Consider the following 7,500-nt stretch of genomic DNA (forward strand, 5'->3'; position numbering starts at 1 on the left):
CTGGTTCCAGTACAAAAGACAGGTGCAGTGCTGTTCAGCAGTGTCGGTCAAAGATGCTGGACCAACAGTGTGGGTGTCTGTGTCTCTCAGGACTGGCCAGCACCAGGACTGTTTGGAACAGGCCGGTCCTCACGTCTGAATGAAATTCCTCAGCAGCGTAGTCATCGTTTTCCTCGTCATTCTTCATCATGAAAGATAGATGTTTGTCTCAAATTGTTTGATTCGTGATGTTAGGCACTCATGTATGTGTTCGTGTGAGGGTACGTGTTGAGATACACACACACACACACACACACACACACACACACACACAGAGAGAGAGAGAGAAAGATAGACAGAGATACAGAGAAAGAACACAAACTTGAATGTTTTAATGAGTGTAAAACTATAAGCTACAGACTTCATTTCACCATGCCATCACAAAAAAGAAGAGACAGATAGACAATCAGATAAGTAAGTAGACAGACAGACAGACAGACAAAGGGGGGAAGGCAGAGAGAGCACCTGGGGGTCATTATAACCATCCTCCGTTTCAATACTAATAACCAATGAAAAACAGAAAGAACGACACTCGTGCAGTGATGATAAACTGGCCAAGACTCGTGCATGTAGCTGTTCATTAGTTCAGACACACTCTCGGCAGCGACATCATCGCCTACTACTCCTCAGGCTTTTCATTATAATGAAGCACTCACGACAGTCGGCCTTTTGTTGCCCTGCATTAATAAACTGGCCAGACTGAGCCAGGAGGACAATTCATTAATGAATTAATTGTTTGAGAGTATAACTAACAGCAGTGATAATGATACTTTAACATCGTCATCAGCATCAGCAGCAGTAGCAGCAGTATAACCTTCATCATCAGAACTTTCTGAGTGTAATTTTTATCATGATAATGATAACAGCAGAGATGTAGAGGAGAAGGAGACTGATTGATTGATTGATTGATTGATTGATTGAATCTTTAATGGGTAAAGAAATAGGCGCAGTAAAGGCCTTTTTACAATTCTGCCCATTTAACGACACAAAACATAAAAATAAGGAACGACACAAAACATAAAAATAGAAAAATAAAATAAAATAAAATAATAAGAACGACGAATAAGAATCGTAACTGGAATAGTCTATCTAAAGAAACAATGCAATGAAAAGAAATATAAAACACGTACAACTTTGAGGAAAATGATGGGTATGAATGGCAACAATCCCTTTTCTCATATTTTGTCCCCTCAGTTCCCATTCACACGTCCTTTCAGGTGAAGGCCTTGGGAGGAATATCACGAAGGTGTGGGGAATATGTGGAAGATGTAGGGAATGTCCGGAAGATGTGGGGAATGTCTGGGAGATGTGGGGAATATCTGGAAGATGTGGGGAATGTCTGGAAGATGTGGGGAATATCTGGAAGATGTGGGGAATGGAGAATATCTGGAAGATGTGGGGAATATCTGGAAGATGAAGGGAATGTCTGGAGGATGTGGGGAATGTCTGGAAGATGTGGGGAATATCTGGAAGATGTGGGGAATATCTGGAAGACGAAGGGAATGTCTGGAGGATGTGGGGAATGTCTGGAAGATGTGGGGAATGGAGAATATCTGGAAGATGTGGGGAATATCTGGAAAATGAAGGGAATGTCTGGAAGATGTGGGGAATGTCTGGAAGATGTGGGGAATATCTGGAAGATGTAGGGAATGTCTGGAAGATGTAGGGAATATATGGAAGATGTGGGGAATATCTGGAAGATGTAGGGAATATCTGGAAGATGTAGGGAATGTCTGGAAGATGAAGGGAATGTCTGGAAGATGAAGGGAATGTCTGGAAGATGCGGGGAATATCTGGAAGATGCGGGGAATATCTGGAAGATGCAGGGAATGTCTGGAAGATGCGGGGAATATCTGGAAGATGTAGGGAATATCTGGAAGATGCGGGGAATATCTGGAAGATGCAGGGAATGTCTGGAAGATGCGGGAAATATCTGGGAATATCTGGAAGATGTAGAGAATGTCTGGAAGATGTGGGACATGTCTGGAAGATGTAGAGAACGTCTAGAAGATGTAGGGGAATATCTGTAAGATGTAGGGAATGTCTGGAAGATGTGCGGAATATCTGGAAGATGTGGGGAATGCCTGGAACATGTAAGGAATATTTGGAAGATGTAGGGAATTTCTGGATGAGGTGGGGTATATCTGGAAATATCTAGAAGATGGTGGTAATATCTGGAAGATATAGGGAATATCTGTAAGATGTAGGGAATGTCTGGAAGATGTGGGGAATTTCTGGACGATGTAGGGAATTTCTGGATGATGTGGGGAATATCTGGAAGATGTAGGGAAATATCTAGAAGATGTAGGTAATATCTGGAAGATATAGGGAATATCTGTAAGATGTAGGGAATATCTGTAAGATGTGGGGAATATCTGAAAGATGTAGGGAATATCTGGAAGATGTGCGGAATATCTGGAAGATGTGGGGAATGTCTGGAAGATGTGGGGACTGTCTGGAAGATGTGGGGGAATGTCTGGAAGATGTAGAGAATGTCTGGAAGATGTGGGGAATGTCTGGATGATGTAGGGAATGTCTGGAAGATGTGGGGAATATCTGGAAGATGTGGGGAATATCTGGAAGATGTAGGGGAATGTCTGGAAGATGTAGAGAATGTCTGGAAGATGTGGGGAATGTCTGGAAGATGTAGAGAATGTCTGGAAGATGTAGGGAATGTCTGGATGATGTAGGGGAATGTCTGGAGGATGTGCGGAATGTCTGGAAGATGTAGGGGAATGTCTGGAAGATTTGCGGAATGTCTGGAAGATGTAGGCTATGGGGTGGGGAGCGGGGCCGGGTGAGTGAGGAATTGGGGGGGTGGGAAATGGAAGGAATGAGTGTCAGAACGTGGTGCAGTTGTTGAGTCGCCACTTTTTTTCTCCCCGGCGTTGGGAGCAGCCGCGCATTGCAGCCATGAGGTAGTGTCACGTGCAGCTGTGTACACCTCTCTGCACTCCTTGTAGCTGTGTACACCTCTCTGCACTCCCTGTAGCTGTGTACACCTCTCTGCACTCCCCGCCTGCTGTAGCTATGTACACGTCTCTGCACTCCCTGTAGCTATGTACACCTCTCTGCACTCCCTGTAGCTGTGTACACCTCTCTGCACTCCCTGTAGCTATGTACACCTCTCTGCACTCCCTGTAGCTATGTACACCTCTCTGCACTCCCTGTAGCTGTGTACACCTCTCTGCACTCCCTGTAGCTATGTACACCTCTCTGCACTCCCTGTAGCTATGTACACCTCTCTGCACTCCCTGTAGCTATGTACACCTCTCTGCACTCCCCGCCTGCTGTAGCTATGTACACGTCTCTGCACTTCCCGCCTACTGTAGCTATGTACACGTCTCTGCACTCCATGTAGCTGTGTACACCTCTCTGCACTTCCCGCCTACTGTAGCTATGTACACCTCTCTGCACTCCCTGTAGCTGTGTACACCTCTCTGCACTCCCTGTAGCTGTGTACACCTCTCTGCACTCCTTGTAGCTGTGTACACCTCTCTGCACTCCTTGTAGCTGTGTACACCTCTCTGCACTCCTTGTAGCTATGTACACCTCTCTGCACTCCCTGTAGCTGTCTCTGCACTCCCTGTAGCTGTCTCTGCACTCCTTGCAGCTATGTACACGTCTGCACTCCCTGTAGCTATGTACACCTCTCTGCACTCCCTGTAGCTGTCTCTGCACTCCTTGCAGCTATGTACACGTCTGCACTCCCTGTAGCTATGTACACCTCTCTGCACTCCCTGCCTATTGTAGCTATGTGCACCTCTCTGCACTCCCTGTAGCTGTGTAAACCTCTCTGCTCTGTCTCTGTCTCACTGTCTCTGTCTCTCTGCCTATAAAACGCTCTGCATCACGGTAGGCTATGTTCACCTCCTGCCACTGCCTTGAGTGTGTCACCTCTCGCACTCCTTGGTAGCTAATGAGTCCCTCTGCACTCACTGGGAGTATGTACCCCACAATCCTGCAAATTCCTAGTAGCCCATGGTAAAAAAACAAAAAGGCACGCAGAAACAGCGTTTGTGCGCTAGTGTACACGCTCTCCCCGGACTCCGATTTAGCGGTCTGTTGGAACTCAATCAATGTTAACTCAGAGCAACTCCTTGAAGAAAGAAAGAAAACACGTTCTGCATCGCTGTAGCTTATTCCACATACGATGAATTGCCTTATCTGTTTTGAACAGTCCTCTGGAATCTACTCCATGTCTGTGCATTTTCACCTCTCGGCATATCAATCGTTGCTGTGTTAATTCTCTTTGCCTCTGTGTTGTTTTGTCCCTTGTCGCTGCACCCTGGTAGAATGTGTACCCTTCTCACTCCCGTGTATGCTATGCCACTTTGCACTCTCACTCACTCACTCTCTGTGTGTCTCTGTCTATCTCTGTCTCTATCTCTCACTGTCTGTCTCTGTCTCTCTACCTCCTCTCTCTCATATATATATATATATATATATATAATATATATATATATAATATATATATATATATATATATATATATATATATGTATCCGTGTGTGTATGTGTGTGTGGGGGGGGGTGGGTGTGTGTGGATGGATGGATGGAAGGGTTTGGTGTGGTTGAGGGCATAGTTTGTGGTTAATCTTGTTAGCAACTTAATCATTGCTCTTAGCTTTATCATGTTAAAAAAAAAAAAAAAAAAATTGTTTACTCATTGTTATTGTCTTATCGTCCGCCTAGGAAGCGAGAGAATCTGAGCGCGCTGGTTCGAATCACGGCTCAGCCGCCGATATTTTCTCCCCCTCCACCAGACCTTGAGTGGTGGTCTGGACGCTAGTCATTCGGATGAGATGATAAATCGAGGTCCCGTGTGAAGCATGCACTTAGCGCACGTAAAAGAAGCCACGGCAACAAAAGGGTTGTTCCTGGCAAAATTCCGTAGAAAAATCCACTTCGGTAAGAAAAACAAATAAAAGGGCACGCAGGAAAAACAAAGGGGGGGGGGGGGGGGGGGGGTGGCGCTGTAGTGTAGCGATGCGCTCTCCCTGGGGAGAGCAGCCCGAATTTCACACAGTAAAATCTGTTGTGATAAAATACAAATACAAATGTTAAACAGAGACAGGATGCTGCAAGAAAGAAAGAAAGAAAGAAAGGCGTGTCTCATGCATCGCTCCGCGCGTTAATCCCACATAAGGGCGATAGAAGATGGTGGTCCTTAATCATGGTTCGGAAACAGTCCTCGGGGGAAATCATAGCTCGCCATTTCTGTGCACATTATTCCTCGGCGATATTAAATCGTTGCTGTGTTTTTCGTTTGCTTTTGTTTGGTTGTTGTTGTTGTCGTTGTCGCTGCATGAGTAGAAATGTCTGTATCCCTTCCTCACCACCTCGAAGGATGAGATGTGATTCTATGTCCATTTGAAGAGATGAAGAATTGGTGGAATAAACTTGCACGGATATGCTGGAATGTAATCATTTGTTCTGCTCCAGTATAATAAGGTAATTCAATATGGATAACAACCTCCACCCCTAAATACTTGGAATCATGTGCGTAAAGAAGATCAAGCGGATTATTTTGATGCTTCATCACATCATCTGGGTGCAATCAGAGCGGCATGTTTCGATTATTGCCGGTGAAATTCCCGCATAGGAAAACGGTAAGAAAAAGACAACAAAAAACATTGTACACTCCTGGCAATGTTTCATATATGTTTTGATTATCTGATTGGGATTGAAAGTTTCCCTTGTAGCACAAAGAATGAAGTGCAAGTTTCAATTTTCGGGGAAACGACAGAGAAACACAAATCCAGACTTTATAAGTATTTTCTTGACACGGCAAAACGCTCGAAGAAACGCGGTTACGAGTATATATCTTTACATAAGACAGAATCGTCTGCGGAATGAAGGAGGTTTCTCGAAGAGTGAAGAAGGGTGGAGGGAGAATTGATGGATCTTCGGCAGAAGCGTGCCTTAAGAATGTAGGTCGTGTGTCTTCGTCCACACGAGAAACTGGTGTGTTCATAAACCTGTTGCTGAGAATAGCGCAGTCACTGCTTAGACAGGAATGGCATGGCATTCTGGCACCACAAGGGGCATGACTAACATGCAGACAACAAATCTGTTTGGATCAGGCACAACCTGGCATGTCTGTAGGAGTGGAACGGTTTCGACGTCACACCTTCAACCAATCATTGGAATACAAGACGTGGGCAGCAGACTCTTTGGCGTAGTGGTTAACTAGCGGAGGAGTGAAAAGTCATGCGTTCAAACCCGATCAGAGACCCAAGCTCCTGTAGGGTCAGACGGACTGCCTCAGATCTTTCATTGTGCAGTGGGATGCAGTGTGGGACCATGTGGGGAATCGCACAGTCGAGCACTGTCTGTTTGACAGACGAGTCTTTGACAGTTGTTTGTGTTTGTGGCACCGCGCATCTCTCATGGCAAAGTGGACAGCGTCACATAACAAGCAATAAAAACACGCATATACAAATACGCACTCACCCCCCCCCCCCACCCCCCACATACATACACACTTTCGACAAAAGACAGCAAACTAACAGACAGACAGACAAAACAAACCTCACAAAACCTGCACTAAGGAAGTGGCAAGGAAATGAGGAGGAGGAAGAAGAAGAGGAGGAGGAGGAGGAAGAAGAAGAAGAAGAAGAAGAAGAAACGACGAAACGTGTGTGTGTGTGTGTGTGTGTGTGTGTGTGTGTGTGTGTGTGTGAGAGAGAGAGAGAGAGTCCTGAGTTGTCACCGTGCTCGGCTCAGCTACAACAGAATCTGATGCCAGAGTGTAGAGTGTTGGCGGATGAAGATGATTGATCGTTCTGAGATATTTTGATATCATTTTCAATTTGGCGACAATCTGAGGGCTGGATGTAAAAAGAAAACAGCAACAATGTAATATGCATGCTCATTCCAATCTCCTCCTTTAAATTCTGTCTCTCTCTGTCTCTCTCGGTCTCTGTCTCGGTCTGTCTGTCTGTCTGTCTGTCTGTCTCTCTCTTTGTTACGCTCACTATGTCTGTCTGTCTGTCTCTGTTGTTGCTGTTGTCAATAGTGGTGGTGTGGTTTGTGGTTGAACTGTTGAACTGTACATGCTGTGTATTATTTTGGTTTCAGTCGTGGCGCGGGGATGTATGGATTTACTACTGACAGCGTTCGGGCCTGGTGGTCGGCTTGGCGTTGAGCAGTGAGTACAGTGTACACTCCCATCTCTTGGGGTTTCTCCTCTTTCTGTGGCAATGTGTGTCTTCATGTTGAATGGCCACGTAATTCAGTGCTATGCTGATTTTTTTTTTTTACATTAATTTGGTTGTTGTTGCTCTCTCTCTCTCTTTGTCTCTCTCTCTTTATCCCTCTCAGTCTCTCTGTCTCTCTCTCGCTCGCTCGCTTGCTCTCTCTCTCTCTCTCCCATTCCCTCTCTCTCCCTTTATCTATATCTCTTCTCTCTCTTTTTCTCTCTCTCTTCTCTCTCTCTGTGTCTCTCTCTCTCCACCT

The 7,500-nt window shown here is 45.4% G+C and overlaps 1 protein-coding gene across 3 annotated transcripts in view; it reads left to right on the forward strand.

The window, feature by feature from the left end:
- Positions 1 to 7,500, forward strand: part of LOC143281136 (uncharacterized) — a 404,535-nt gene that overhangs the window by 101,333 nt on the left and 295,702 nt on the right. For all 3 annotated transcript variants that reach the window (XM_076586132.1, XM_076586131.1, XM_076586133.1), the window contains one exon: positions 7,123 to 7,192. The gene's annotated coding sequence lies outside the window, so the exon portion shown is untranslated. The remainder of the gene's footprint in view (positions 1 to 7,122; positions 7,193 to 7,500) is intronic.

This window comes from Babylonia areolata, chromosome 4, assembly GCF_041734735.1.
Source record: "Babylonia areolata isolate BAREFJ2019XMU chromosome 4, ASM4173473v1, whole genome shotgun sequence".
Taxonomy (NCBI): Eukaryota; Metazoa; Mollusca; class Gastropoda; order Neogastropoda; family Buccinidae; genus Babylonia; species Babylonia areolata.